Below are 15,481 nucleotides of genomic sequence, written 5' to 3'. Positions count from 1 at the left end.
AAACCCAACGTAATAAGACTTAGTCTTGAGTCCGGAATGGAACCCTTTAAGTCCCCATTTCTGATCAGTCTTAAAGCCCAGCTTGTGTACTTCCAACATAATTTTCTTTAGTTGCAAAGTCGAGTTCCTTCAAAAGGAGTTGGTCTGAAACTGAGTGTTGTAAAGTCCTTTGAATCTTAAGCCATGGCTGTCGGATTTTTAAATTGAGTCATTTTGATTTTCAGATTTAGATTCGTTTAGTTGCGAAATTGGTCCTTTTCATTAGTTGAGGTCATATAACTGTCAAAACCAACCTAGGCTAGGTACTGAATTTTAAAATCCCAAAATTGAGTCCTTTTAAATTTAGGTGGATTTCAAAATTAGTTTTCTTCTATAAGGTCCCCGTAGTTAAGGTCATTAAAATTTTTAATCCAGTCCATTAAGTTGTGAGTTTTGTCCCCAAGAGTCCAGTTTTCCTTTTCTTTAGTTTGAGTCTAGGAATTTTTAAATGAAATCATTCGAATTTTTGAATTGAGCTTTTAGATTTTAAAATCAATTTTTTCACTAAATCCCTCAATTTTTGAAAATCGGGTTTTTAATCAGGTCTCAAAGCCATTTTTATTGTGAGGATTTTCCTTTGAAAAATTGGTCAACTATGAATTCATATTGCCAGTCAAAATACAAACATGATGTCACACTTTATTGCAAAAGGGAGAGCGCACATTTACAAGTTACAGTACAGAAAGAAAAACTACAAAGAATGAAACACAATTGATATAGGTGTACAAATAGTGGTCGCGATACAAGTGGAATAGGGGGTACATCAATATAGCAAAAAAAAAATTTTTTAAATAAAATAAAATAACAGTGGGTAAGATGTCATGCCCTCCATTCCCTAGCTGCCACTCGGGTCACCAGGTTCACCTATGCACTAGAGAGGAATGGCATAGTTAGTTAACAGAAATTCAAAAAATAAAATAAATCAAAAATGAAATCACATGTGCAGAAATAGGAAATTGGTTAGGAGGAATCATTCCCTTGCCAGCGTGGGAATCCTATTAGGGGGAATAAGTTCTAGTGCCAAAAAAGAACCTCGAGACTCCCTATAAATAGGGAGTGTTGCACTGTAGCTAGACACACAGAGAAGGATAGAAACACCCTTCCAGAATTAAGAGAGACAGAATAAAAAAGCATAAAGAAATTCTGCAAAGTTTGAGAAAAATTAGAAAAGAGAGAGCATAGCAATACTTTGCAGAAACCGAGAGAAAGAAAATTACAAGGAGAGGGGGAGGTTTTGCAGAATTGTAGAGGAATTTGTACAACCTGAAAGTAAAGGAGCTTTGCACTAGACAGTGCAAAGAGTAGAAAGAAGCCCTACAGAGAGAGGAGGAGCTGAGAAAGAAGGAAATAAAGCAGCAAGGAGGCCAATTCCAGTCCACACATTCAGAACACCAGACATTCAAGGAGGAGAAAAGGAGAAGGGTAACAATTTTCTAAACTCTTTATTTCAATTTGCTCAATTCATATGATTGTTGTGTTTGAACACAAGTATCTTCCCCCTCCCAGGTTCAGGTTCATGTGAGAACCTGAACTCAGAGCACCCATGAACCCGAACCCGAACCCGACTTCGAGTTCGAGTCTTTGAAACCTAGAACACTAACCCTTCTCAGACCCTGTCCCAAGTTTAGGTTCGGGTTCAATACATCCCCTAGGCCCAACATCATTTTTAACTTTCAACCCATTTTTAACCCTTGACCCAGAAGCCCATTTTGTTTGCTTTTAAAATTAACTAGGTCGGCCTGTTTAATAATAAACCCTCAAGCCCATTTTGACCTTTTTTAAACCAACCCATTTTGACCTTTTTAAAACTAGGCCATTTTAAATCTTTTTTTTTTTTAAATAAGGCTCACAATCCCTTTTAAAGTCCCCATGCCTATCTTCAAATTTCAATCAAAGCTCAAAAACTTTTAAACTCTCTAAGCCCATTTTTTGAAAATTTAATTCAAACCTGTTTTGGAAAACATAAACCCAAGCCCAAGAAACTCTGATCCTGAAGCCCATTTGTCTCAAACTTAAGCTCAAAACCCAATTTCAAACTCACCCAAGGCCCATTGTTTTCAAGACTTTACTCGAAGCCCAAATAAGTCCCAACTCACCCCTCAATCCACACAGGTATTCAGCTACATGTGTCAGACTCACTTGGAGTCCCCCCCCCCTGGGTTCACACAACACCTGTTGTAACGACCCGAAGAATATTGGTATTTAAATAATAAGGAGGAAGGGAAATGGAAACAGAAACAGAAGGAGGCAGCAGACTTCGTCGACGAACACAGGGGATTCGTCGACAATGGTACAAGAGGGTCTCGTCGACGAGGGCTTTGTCGACGAGAAAATATCGAGAGAATGTTTTGGGCGATTCTAAATTTTGTCGACGAAGGGGAGAGTTCATCGACGAATTGCCTATTAGACTCGTCGATGAGATGACGTGGCTCGTCAACGAAGGCCGCAGTATAAATAACTCTAAACTTAGTTTAATCGCAGAAATTCGACGAAATTCTTCCTCTTCCTCTCTCCTACGGTCTCTTCTCCATCTCTCTTCGATTTCGGCTCCGTCAGTTGCCTGATCGATGATTTGAGGCCACCACGATGCTCCTGGCTGAGTTCTCTCCAAGTTTACTGGGGCGGATCGTCAATGGGATTGAGTTGAATTTCTTCCCAGAATCAGGGTAAGGTTTTTTATTCAGTTTTTGGCCTTCTGGCAATTGTATGAAATGATGGAGACAAAAAAAATAATGATATTCTATTCTGAAGAATGTTGTTTTCAAGTTGTTGAGTAGGAAGCCCTGTGGGTGTTGGACCAGTATACCATAGGGGCTTTCCAATAGTTAGGTAAGAGAAATATGCTATGTTAGGAAACCCTTTTACGATTTCAGCACGAACTATATATTTTTATCAAATTATTATTCAGATTATATATATTTACAGTTTCCAGAACTTGATAATATTAATTTTTTTTTTGTGTGGCTTGAGTTGATAACAGAACAGTACTATATTGATAGAATTTGTGAATACCATGTTTATAGTTATTAACAGAAAATCCATGATATTTGCATGTTTATAGAATGACAAATTTTTTAGTGTATAGTATACTTAGAAATATGCATTTTTTAGTAATTTTAAAATAACATGTTTATCAGTACTATAACGCCCCGATATACAAATATTCAGACAGTAGTTCAATTATACAAAAATCAGATTTTTAGTCAGTTTATTTAGAATTTCAGATAAATTCTATAGGGTTATGGTTATTTTAGAAACCATAATAAAAACAGTATATTACAGATATCAATTACCTATATAGTATCAAACCTTGATGGATCAGACAACAGAGCACGGTACCGTAGCTATAGACATTTAGTTCAGAGTGCAACCACTTTACTCAGATAGTAAGTGGTATGAGGTTGATCGTGCCCACGTCGGGACAGGCTCTCCATTAGATATGGATTGAGTCGACTGATTAGACTGTCAGAGTTTAGTTGACTTACCCTAGTCAGCCAGCTATGATAGGTCCCGCCTTCGAGCCGCACAACCCTGTCATGAGGGGTTGAATCATGACATACAACCATCCAGAGAAATTTTCTCAAATATTATAAGTAAATTTTTCAGGAATAGTAGTAGTATTATGAAAAGTAAATTTATATAATCTAATATATGTTATTTATGCCAGCATTTACAATTTCAGTTATCCATGATATTATTTTTAAATCATATTATTTATATAGAAATATAACTCACTAGCCACACACTAGTAATAGCATGTTCCATCTTACTGAGCGTTGGCTCATCCTAGTGTTGAATTGTTTTTCAGGTGAACCAGTTAGGCGGGCGGAGCAGGCTTATAGGTAGAAGGGTTGTTGTACTGCCCTTTTCGAGAGTGAGTATTTTTGGGTGACATGTTTTTGTAAACCCTTGGTATTAGTAAGGGTAGTTTCGAGAGAACAGTGATGGTTGTATCGTGGGTTGATTTGACACTCTGGTATTGTATTATGTGTGGATTTATTTTATATGATTGGTCATCTGCTATTTAGGTTAATGATTGGATTTAAAACTAGGGAAAAAGATTTTATTTTATTAGTAGGTCGTTTCACCTGTGTTGACTCGCACGAGTCAACCAAGTACCACTCACCTAAACTAGGACGAGTTGCCTCGTCTTCCTCCCTCTGCTAGAACCCTAACCCTAACAAACACCTACACCAAACACTACCAGCACAAACCAAATCATTTGAACCAACAACATACCAACCAACAAGTGTTCAAAGCACAGACACAGGTCACATCAAAAATAAAAAAAATTGAAAATAAAAGAAAATGAGAAAAAACTTATCTTTTTTTTTTTTTTTGGGAATTCGAAGAGATCTCCTGAGTTCTGCATTCACCTTCTCTCTCGATCACCATAGCTCCACCAAAGGACTCCTAACCATGAGAGCTTAGGGGGGTGGAGGAAGTGTTTGAACGTAGGGTTTCAAGGAACAAGAAGAATCTGAGAAGAAGAGAGTACGAGTTGGGTCTTCATGAAGAACTTTCAGAGGAGTGAGTTTCATAGAGTTAGAGAGAAATAAAAGGGGGCTGCAAGAATTAAGTTATTTGAGAGGGTTTTGCTATGATCAAGAAAGAAAAGAGGGGAAAGGGGTTTCTAAACAGGGTAGAGAGTTTGAGTAAAAGGTGAGGGTTTCGGGTTGGAGTGGTAGAGATAGAGAGTTGTAGAGTGGAAACCCTAAGGTGTCATTCATGGGATATTGCAGAGAGGGACATCTTAGAAACGCTAGGGTTTCTGAGTCTGGTTCGTGAGAAAGAATAAAGATAGAGAGATTGGGAGCTTGAGAGCTTTCACAGAAGTAGGAGAGTTGCAGAGAGAGGAAGAAGGTCTAGGGTTTTTTAGGGATTAGAGAGAAAGAGAGAGGAAGACGAGAGGCATAGAGAGTGCTTCGGGTGGGGGAGATGACAAAATGTGTGAAAATGGAAATTTTTAGTTTAAATATGCCCCACCTTGGAACTCCAAGATCATGACATGTGGCATTTCCACCTCCATTGGATTAAAAGAATTACGCGGCCAAATCTAGGCCATTCATCATACGTCTCTTCGAACGGTTATGATTTGACCAAGCCAACTATTTGAGCATGTTTTATTCCGGCCGTTGGATCTCAAAATTCCCATCAATGGCTGCAATTTCATGGTGTTAGAAGCATTAATTGCTGTTGGCCCCTTCCAATAACGCGTGCCTGTCTCATCTGCGCCCCAGGCTACACGTGGCAAGCCTGTCCCCCCGTGCCATCAACGCTGAGAAGTGCCTCTTCTCCCAGCCCTTAGATCTCCAATCTTCATCAACGGTTGAGATCAAGCGTGACGGCCTCAATGATGATGATGGCAGCCCTCACTCACACGTGCCACTGCTTCGAGGCAACACGTGGCAGCATGTCCCAGCACCATTAATGCTTGCAGCAGCTCGTTGCAAGCCGTTGGATCATCTTCCCCCAACGGATGCCCAAGAGGTTGCCACCTCAGCTATCCTCGCCCATCAAACCCCTCCGCTCGCAGCACGCCACGTGGCGTTTGGTCTCGACCAAGACCTTAAACTAGGTTCCCCCTAAATCGGTCAAAGTTTGACCCGTCCATCCCCTGAACCGATTTACACTGGTTTTCTTTTCCTTTTTATTTTTAAACACCTCAATAATTCATTTAAAATTCACAAAAATTTCTTAAAAAATCAGAAAAATTACAAAAAAATCTAGAAAATCGAGCAAATTTCTAAAAAAAAGATTTTAAGTTAGTTTTCATTGTTTAAAATAATTCTCATGTTAAAAACCACATAAAATACCAAAAAATTCACAAAGATATTTTTGCAACCCAAAATTGGTTTTACACTTAGAAAAATCACAAAAATTCAAAAAAAAATCAGGAGAAAAACCTAAAAATAGTTTCAACTCGATTTTTATTGTTTTTGCTTAATTGTCCTTTTGTTATTTCAATTAAAAATCATAAATGATATTTTGGAGATCAAAATTGCTTCCATACTTGGAAAAATTCATAAAAATTCAGAAAAATCATAGCAAAATATGAAAAATATTTTTTGATTTGGAAAACTCATCTTTACAAATTTTTCATCCCCGAATAAATTTAAAACCTCTCGGAATATCATTTTCATACTTACAAAAACCCTACAAGTTTCAAAAACCTTGGGCGTGCATTTCGTACCGTATTTTCTCGATTTTCATTTCCTAATGATTTTAAAAGGGAGACAAGAGTTCTTTGGAGCACAATATGCCTCGATTATGAGGGAATACTTATATAGTATTTTATTTTGTACATTTTTTTCACACTTTTTTGGAAAGGGAGTAAAATAAGAACGCTTATTAGATTTATTTTGGAATAATTTTTGATTAATTAGGTACCATTCGTAAGAATGGGCACGTAGGGGTTACTAATACCTTCCCCTCGTGTAATCGAACTCTCGAGCCCGACTCCAATAACGCGGATCAATTCTACCCTTAATTGGGTAGTAATCAAGTGTTCTAACCACACTAAAAGATTAGTGGCGACTCTATGCACCATGTTTTCCACGAAAATCATTTTCAAAATCCACCTTTTCTAGTTCGCGTACCTCGAGGCAACACAACACATTCTAATGTTTCCGCCCTGCGCAGGAGAACGTCGCGACAACTCTGGTTACTATTATGCTCCTCATGGCATCTGAAAAATATTTGATAATCATGGGGTGAGGTACCTCTTAATAAGACGGAATAGATTATCATCAGTGTGTGGCAACACGAGTTCTGTGTAGCATAAATATATACTTTAAACGGTAAACTTTAACTGATAAATCTGGAAAATCTGTACTCACACCTATATATATGGAAATACATACTGTATCATAATAAGTTTCTCTGAGTACATAAATCATTTGATATACATATACATAATTGGATTTTTTTCTGGATGGACAATCATATAATATCATGTAATAACCCCACATGATCGGGTTGTGCAGCTCATAGGTGGGACTTAGTAATGGCTGGCCTACCACATTAAGCCAAACATAATGCATTTGTAAGTACGATTGGCCATCCTTACCCTGGTCTGGACCCAGGAGGGTATCCTATAGTTCAATGGCCTAATCGACTATCCAATCACCTACACTCTATCTAAGAAGTGTGGTCGCACTGACTATACTATAATAGCAACGACACTGTGCTCTGAAACTGAACTAATCCATTAGGATTCTGCTACCATATAATATATTTCATATAATATAATTGTAACATAATCTCATTTTTCATATATTCTGCATAAAATCTGTGATATCATAATTTCTGTAAAAACTATCATTTCATAACTGATCACGACATAAAGCCGACTGAACTGTCACGACATTAAGCCGGCTAAACTGCCACGGCATAAAGTCAGCTAAACTGTCATGACATTAAGCCAGCTAAACTTTTACGACATTAAGTTGACTAAACTGTCACGACATAAAGCCTGTTGAACTGTCATGATATTAAGCCGACTAAACTGTCATATCATAATTTCATAATATTTGTAACATTTTTTGAAATCATTATAACATCATACCTGCTTTGGATAATCATTAAATATTATGACATATTTATATATATACAGTAAAAATATTCATACTCATGCCACACAGTTTGAGTGATAATCTATAATATAATAATTGTCTGGGAAAAATATATTTTGCTGAGGACAAACATTAAATCATCTTCTAAGGTTTACTCAACTCAAAATACCTGGTTTCCCAAAAATATACATATAAAAATAATTCAAAATTTCTATTTCCATTTTCCTGAATATTCATAAAAACACACATATATTATTCCTAATAATCTGATATAATCAAATCGTCGCAGTTTCATTTAATTCCAAAATATTCCCAAAAATCTAATATAATCAAATCCATGTAATTTAATTTAACTCAAAAATATTCCCAAAAATCTGATATAATCAAATCCCTGCAATTTAACTTAACTCGGGCATATTTTTAAAATAAAATCTGAACATAAATATAATTAATTTCACATACTCAATTTAAACGAGACATATTTTAAATAACATAAATCTAATTAAATTCACGTACTCAAATTTAATCAGGTATATTTTTAATATAACCCTAACATAATATATTCCCCTTACCTTTGCCTTGGAGTAGTGCCTACAACGTTCAAATGACGAATCCACTCCGGTTAAAATGTTCAGGAGTGAAACTGGGACTCAGATATGGTGTTCGTTTTTCAATTCGACCGAGAAATGCCAAGAAATTGAATAAAGAGAGAGAGAGAGAGAGAGAGAGCTTAAGGAGAGAGACACAGAGAGAGGATGAGAGAGATGAGAGCATGAGGGGGTCTTCCAATTTGAAATCAATTTCCAAATCTTCGTGATTGTTCAAGAAGATTGCATCTCTTATGTGTGTGTGTGTGTATATATATAATAATAATAATAATATTATATTATATTATATTATATTATATCAATATATTATATTATTAAATTAATATTTCTTATTATTTAACTAATTATTTATTTAATTTAATTTAATATAATTTAATTTTTTATTTTTTATTTTTTTTTGGATCACTACATTCTCCTCTTCTTATAAAAAGTTTGACCTCAAAATTTGCTACATATAACTTTGAATAAATCCTTTTGCATTAATACACATTCCAATCCATTCATGGAATCATCTGTAAATATAACATAACGATCCTCATTATTTGAAAGAGTTACTGTTGAAACTATTGTTAATCAATGTTTTAATTATTGAAACTCTCATTCACATTCTTCACTCCATACAAATTTTCTTTTCTTTCCTTGTCAACTCAATTAGTGGCACAAATATTCTTGAAAAAATTCCGCACAAACCTATGATAAAATCCTGCCAAACCCAGGAAGTTATAAATTTAAACCACATTTTTAGGGTTTCCTAACTTAATACAACATCAATCTTAGTAGAATCAATAGATAATCATTCTTTGATTATGACATGACCCAAAAATTTTGCACTAGTTGTCCAAAACTCACATTTCCCGTTTAGCATATAACTATACTCCATAATGTTTGTAAAATTAATCACAAATGTTGTTCATGCTCTTCTCGAGTAGTTGAATATATTAAAAATCATCCATAAAAATTATAATAAATTGATCCAAGTATAGTTGAATAACTTGATTCATCATATCCATGAAAATTCAAGATGCATTGGCAACCCCAAATGGTAACACAAGAAACTTATAGTGATCATACTATGTACTAAATTCCGTCTTTGGGATGTTTAATTCCCAAATCTCAATTGGCGATAATTTGATTGTAAGCCAATCTTCAGAAATTTTGGGATTTTTCCAATTGATCAAATAGTCCACCAATTCTTGGAAGTCGATACCAATTCTTAATGTAACCCGATTTAACTTTCAATAATCAATGCATAGCCTCAAGGACCCATTATGTTTCTTACAAATAATACAGGTGCAACCATGGTGATACACTAGATCGAATAAATTCCTTGTATAGGAGATCTTCTAGTTGCACTCTAAGTTGCGTTAGTTTAGCTAATGTCATTCTATATAAAGCAGTCGATATAGGCTTTATTCCTAACATCAAATCAATATTAAATTCAATCTCCTTTTGGAGGCAGTCCCGATAAAACCATCCGGAAAAATAATTAGAAATTCATCACCTGTGGGTAAAGAAGTTTGAGTTTCATTAACTTGTGTATTTTCTTTCATTGCTATTACAAACCCCAAACATGTGCCCAAATTCTATCCTTTTATAAGCACTCAAGATATATCAAATATAAGAGCTTTTAGTTGGAAGGAAACCGCCACCCCATTGGATCTCTGAGTACTACTTTCTTTTGGAAACAATCAACTAAGTGTATAATAAATAGATAACCGCTCCATTTATAGGATTATATCATAATCCACAATATTCATGTTAATAAGTCAATTGGGAAGTCATTTCGACCAATATTTAAAATGCATGTCTGCATATTCTATCTACATTTATAATCTTCCCCAGTGCAATTGGTTTATCTGCAAAATAACTCTTAACCAAAACCTTATCATTAACTTCCATTTCAACTTCTAAAACACAAGGAAATGGTGCACCTCCATGACCCTTATAATAGATACTTCATTTTGTAACATCATATTTAAGGATATATGAAAAGAAAACTTACAAAAACTAAGGTATCGAAAGCCTTCGTTATCTTACATCACCTCACTAAAGATTTTGGAACTCCTGGGTATGGAAACATAACTATAAGACAAATAAACTTTCCTACACATAGTGATACAAGATCTATAATGACCTAAAAATTTAAAACAACCAAATAACATGATTAACGACGCCATCAGATAAATGCTCTGATACCACTTACCACGACCTCGAAAAATTTCAACACATCATATACATTAATACTCGGAATGCCATATCATAACTACTATCAACACATACATGCCCTGATACCATGATTGTCATATCATAAAGAACCCAGTGGGGTCCGAGGTATCACTGTCCATAACATAATTAAACAAATAATGAAAGTAAATATTTTTCCTAATAGCATACCTACCAGAGTACTAACCCAACCAAGACATCTACCAGTCCCAAAATAATACATATGACCACCCCAAATATCCAAAAACATCTAGCATAAATCATACAATATCCTGCCCACACTCACCTTCGGTGTGATGGTTTAAGTCCCACCATGGAGTACCTAGGCTCGACTTCCTGAAGGACCTGAAAAATTAATATTCTGGATAGGGTGAGACACCTCTCAGTAAAACAAAATACATTATTATTAGTGTGTGACAGATGAGTTCTATTGTGCTAATTATTTATATATGTCTCTTATATTACCCCTAAATGTACTCGACATCAATATAATCAATATGATGCAGTTAGATAAGTCTACTAACGTAAGTTTTACAACATATTACACACAAGGTAAAGTAGTTTATAATAAATCTATTAACGTAAGGTTTACGACATATCATAAACAATATAATGCAGTTCAATTACATCCACTAACGTAGGTTTTACAACACATCACAGATAATTAAATTTACACTTCTATAGCCCTTCTATATGCCACACAGACATTCTCCTTCAATTTATACGCCACACAGGCTTTCGGCATCAGTATATACATCACATAGAGTTTCTATACTAAGCATCACCACTTCAATTTATTCGCCACATAGACCTTCGACATCAGTATAGACTTCACACAGAGTTTCTATACTAAGCATCACTACTTCAATTTATTCGCCACACGGGCATTCGACATCAGTGTAGACTTCACACATAGTTTCTATACTGAGTATCACCACTTCAATTTATACACCACATAGGCCTTCGACATCAGTATAGATTTCATACAGAGTTTCTATATTGAGCACCACCACTTCAATTTATACGCCACACAGGTTTTCGGCATCAGTATAGACTTCACATAGAGTTTTTATACTGAGTATCACCACTTCATATTTTTCAATCAAATGCAAAATCTAACTTATCATTTCATGATTAATGGAATTAAACTGTCATATCTCCATATCCATATTAAACCTATCATTTTAAAATTTCACAGTAATCCCACTATATACATATATCCATAAACTAGTATTAAGTCACATACTCACAACATTATACCATAACAATTTCAATAACTTCATATAAAATTATTTGTTAATTAATCTCATGTCACACTGTTATGCGTTAAAATTTTCATGTAAGTAAATCACCGGGAAAAAGTACGTATTTCTAAAATTTGGTCCGATTGTTATCCAAAAATTCTATTTAATCTTAAACATGCAGTTTTTCCTAAAATGGAGGCACACGAACCACCTTCCTAGTTATTCCCAAATATGTATAACACTAAAAAACAACCATTCCATACGCCCAAATCATATAGAAATTCAAACACGACGTATACGTATAATATACTCAAATTTAATCGGTTCAAAATCTTTAAAAATAAAAAACTTGACATAATGTATTTCACTTTCCTGATTCTTGGAGAAATACCTACAGGGATCCTAAGGCAGTGCTTGCGGTGTTCGTACAAATCCCTGTATTCATATATTTTAGCTTAGTTAGAGCTAAATCTCGAAATAATTACTATCGCTCATATGCTCCTATTAACCAATTAAATTCTAAAAACACGAGTATGATTTACTTTCCATATTTAAATTTAATTTCGTACATATTAAAAAACACCAATATGATCAAATCTCCGCAATTTAATCTAATTCCAAAATATTCCCAGAAATCTAATTTAATCAAATCCCTACAATTTAATTTAATTCTAAAATATTTTCCAAAAATTCTATTTAATCAAATCCCTACACTTTAATTTAATCCCAGGAATATTTCTAAAAATCTAATATAATCAAATCCTATAGTTTAATTTAATCATAGGAATATTTCCAAAAATCTAATATAATTCAATCCTGTAGTTTAATTTAATTTTAGGAACATTTTCAAAAATCTAATATAATCAAATCCTGCAGTTTAATTTAATCTCAAGAAAATCTCCAAAAATATAATATAATCAAATACAACAATTTAATAAATAAACCATAATTTTCATATCCATAAAATTACTTAGAAAATCTTATACAATATTCCAGTAATTTATATACCATGATTTAACCGAGTAAATTTTTAAAATAACTGATATAATTTGTACTCCTTACCTTAGCTTTGAAATGGTGCTTAAGATCCTCAAATCAAAAATTTGTTCCGATTAAAATGATGAGGATCGAAGTTAGGATCCTAGGGTGGTGTCCGATCGTCAATTTGACTGAAGATTTAAGAGAAATTGAGGATAGAGAGAGAGTGTTTACCTTATCCCACGAGTGGTGCCCATGACGCCCTAATCACGAATCCATTCCGATTAAAATGCTAGTGGTTGAATTTGGAACCTAAGGGTATTTTTTATTCTTTGATTGACGCATATTTTTTTGGAATACGCACCGAGTATCCACGCGTCCGTTTTACGGTCCACGTGACTAATCTTGCGCCCCTTGAAGTTGACCCCACAACTCCAAAGGGAGGGTAAATTCAGGAGTTCAGGGGCAGAAACGAGCTCGGGAGGGTTTGAACACCTGACCTCGTGAAAGGCACTCCCGCAGCCCGCACTACCACCTGAACCACACCCTGGGGGTTGATTGACGCATATTTGGTTAAGGAAATCGAGGAGAGAGAGTGAGTTGGCGAAGGAGAGAGAAAATGGAGAGAGAGAGAGAGAGAGAGAGAGAGAGAGAGAGAGAGAGAGACAGATAGACGGTCCTCTCTGCAATTCAATTCAAACTGAATTTAATCTTCTTCCTGAAGATTGATATACATATATATGTTATATTATTATATTAGTATTATATATATATATATATATATATTATCACCTAGTCTATATATTTGTATTATACTATTTATTTTATTATGTCATTTAATTAATCAATTAATTATTATTATTATTATTATTATTAGTATTTACACTAATCATGTATATTATTTTTGGAGTTGTTATAATATCAATATCCTACAACTTTGATTCTCAATTACAATCCCTCGAAACTAATGTACGCGGATCTTCATAGACCTATGCCTGGAAGATAAGGAAACTAAATTAAGCAAATCAATTAAAGAAAAATATCAATTTCCTAAATAACCTAAAATCTTGCTTCCTATACAATAGTATTTTATAATTCCGAAGATTTGCCCCTAATAAAATCACCAAAAATAACCAAAAATATAACGTTAACATTTTTAAGTTAAAATAATCCCTTGGTAACAAACTGTATTATTTTTTCCATTCTCAGAAAGAATTCAACCTCAAATTTTAAAATGCAAAAGATGAATAACAAAGACTACAACTATTTCTTTTCTTCAACTAACTTAACATGTTGTGGGTTGAACCCCAAATGCAGTGGTTCAATAATTTCAGTAGCAACTTCCTCAACTTCCTTTTCTCACTAGTTGACCTTATTTTGAATGAAGCCAAAAGGAAGGCTTCTCTTCTAATTAACACAGCTCCAACACAAAGAACAATACCCATTTAGAACCACTAAAATTTCCACATTACCCCCCACTATTCACCAAATCTGAACAACTGGATATGACCTCCTTCCATCCTTGTAATAACCTTTTTGCGAATTAAGGCACAACTAGACTCGTCTTCTACAAACCCACCATTGCTTGCTACTATTGCAAGAACCTTTGTTATTCATTTGTAAACCCAACTCTATAAGTTTATCATTCTAATTTTCTTTTGTCCTCATCTAAGTCTTTATCCCGCTAACTTTTGTAGTAAACATTTCTTCAATTTTCAAAAGTGAAGGCGAACATTCTGAAATCCATCTAACTACCAAATAAGGGAATCTAACCCCCATTAGCTACAAATTTGGGTTTCCTCATCCAAGTAAATAAAAAATCTTATCCAAACTTTTCCACTTGCAAATTAAAGGGTTCTCTTTCAATCTGACACTGCTTTGTGGAAGTTTCGCTTCAGTACTATATATGTGCGCTCGTTTATTTGAACTCTAATTCTATACATTAAAGAACTTTGATAGTTTCCAACTAAATTTTTCCTTAATTTATCAACTTAATTACTAGATTATCTTATTAAACAGATGCAAGAATTGTAACTTCCAAATCTAAGATGACTGGTCCGACTGATCATGGGATGAGTCTTAAGACACCTTATACATCGCAGTCTTTTTTACATGTTGATATTCCCTTGGGGGGTTGCATGCATTTCTATTGGCTAGTAATATGATTTCTTATCGCAAGATCTTCTTACACTCACCTGAATTAATTATTTTCATATCCTTCTATGTGTGACCCCATTTAATTTAAATTTATCCCATTATTTTTGCCTCGTTTTCTTAAATCAATTAAAAAGATCCTCACTCTTTGAAATTCTAAATTCATTGGATGCTTGACTCATGGGCTATAAAAGAATATCTTCTATTCCTTTTTTGCTTGAACAAAATCTACATTTACTTCCGTGACATTTTTATGGCAGCTTGGAATTGAATTTGACCATGTACTCTCCTTAAAAAGTGATTTAAGGACCCATGGCTTATTGATGAAAATATGGAAAGATTGAATATTTTCTTTAAGCACAAGAAACACGAGAGAGAGAATAACCTATACCAAAAAACTATAAATTTTCATAAAACCTTAGGATAACCAGTATCCTCAAGAACTTTACCATTAAAGAACCCCTAAGATTTCTAAGCATCTAAATCCGAGGGTAACCACTAACATTCTTTCAATTGCTCTTATATCCATGCACACTAAATCATAAGGAAACCATATAAGGAACTAAGAGTACACCCTACTGTGTAAAGGTGCGCACATTCAAAAAATGCACAAAATTCTATTTCAAATATTTCTAGTATTGAAAATGATAACTCATTCCTT

Source organism: Malania oleifera, chromosome 13, assembly GCF_029873635.1.
Source record: "Malania oleifera isolate guangnan ecotype guangnan chromosome 13, ASM2987363v1, whole genome shotgun sequence".
NCBI lineage: Eukaryota > Viridiplantae > Streptophyta > Magnoliopsida > Santalales > Ximeniaceae > Malania > Malania oleifera.
The sequence above is the reverse complement of the archived record's forward strand: the minus strand, read 5'-3'. Positions refer to the sequence as shown.